We start from the raw sequence: 1,528 nt of genomic DNA, 5'->3' as shown, positions 1-1,528 counted from the left end.
TATATATATATATATACATATATTGTTTGTCTTCAAACATGCTTATGTCCAAAACCACATCACGATTAAATTATTCACAGAGTATTGCAATACATATAGAGTTTGTCATCACATAATTTGAATAAAATAAAATGATCAATTCTTTTAAGTTAATAAGAACAAAATCTATAGTTATGCAATAACTGACTTCTCATTCTCCTGCTTCTCTTTGCTAAAAATAATTGGTCCATCTTGTTGGGAGGATATTTTCACTTCCCATAAGTTATAGAAAAGCATAAATATGAGAGATCCGAGACAAGAAAATTGAATATAAGCACAAAAATAAGAAATTCTATAAAATAACTTAAAGCCTTAACGTGGAAAAACCCAGGAATGGTAAAAAACCTTGAAGCAACACTAGACCAAAGAATTCACTATGAAATGAGGAGAAATGTACATATTACACCATACTCAAATGCTCGCTACAACCCCGAAACTCATGAATGCTCCTCCTCTCTCAGTCACACGATATAAATTGTAGAAATTCACTCATAACTTGCATGCACCGCTTCACGCTACTTCCTTGTGCACTGTTGAGAGGGATCTTTGAATTTCGTATCGAGGACAAAAATAGTTAAAGTACTCCAACTATTTCTAGTGATGGATCGCCTTTCTCGAGCACAGAGTCTTAGGACACTTTATTTTTTGGATTGTTGAAAATGTGCTCTTGGGCATTGTTGCAACCCTCTCACGTGCTACCTTTCCATGATCTAAGGTACTAGAGCATATGGTTGGGCACCTAGGTACCCCCACTAGCACGGGGTGCCATCACTAGCCTTGGGGTTCCCAATACCAGAAGTCACTTCCGATACTGCTCCTGAGCCACTACTAATGCTTCTCTAGAGATTTAAGTGAACTTTGAACAACAAAATTAGGCTCCACAAAATAACAATCACTCTCTTAGAGATTGTTTGTGCCTGATATTTCTCCTCTAAAGCTGTACCTTCTTTATAATCGTGTATTATAGTATGGGCCTCAACTTTTCTGTACTCTAACTGAAGGCAAGCATAGTTTTAATTTCTCAATTGTACTAGCTTAGTCAATTATTTTCAAGATTATGAGCTATAGTAACTTCTTTAAGAATAACTATTCATTTGTAGAAGTGAATGAATGAAATGATACCTTTGATGATTGTGTCTGGCACGAAAAACAACAATTTTAGCTAAATGAATATCACTTATATTGTCACTATGAAGCTTTCTTTTTCCTTACTCTTTGTCCAATTATGTCATAAAGCTTTGAGGCCAAATTATCTCCTTACTAGCCTCAATGATAGCAATATATTCAATTTTTGTAGTTGAAAGTGCAATAATCTTCTGCAACCTAGAAAGCCAACTTGCTGCAGCATTCCCCATTATACTTCTTTTACCATCAATATTCCTTGACATATATGAATCTGCATGTCCTTGTAGATTAACCGGTGCACCTATGAAAAGAGTGTCTTGTTGTATGTTCCTCTCAAGTATTTGGGAATCCACTTTATTGTCTC

This window comes from Phalaenopsis equestris, unplaced genomic scaffold (genome assembly GCF_001263595.1).
Source record: "Phalaenopsis equestris unplaced genomic scaffold, ASM126359v1 Scaffold000032, whole genome shotgun sequence".
Classification (NCBI taxonomy): domain Eukaryota; kingdom Viridiplantae; phylum Streptophyta; class Magnoliopsida; order Asparagales; family Orchidaceae; genus Phalaenopsis; species Phalaenopsis equestris.
Note: the sequence above shows the minus strand (reverse complement) of the source record.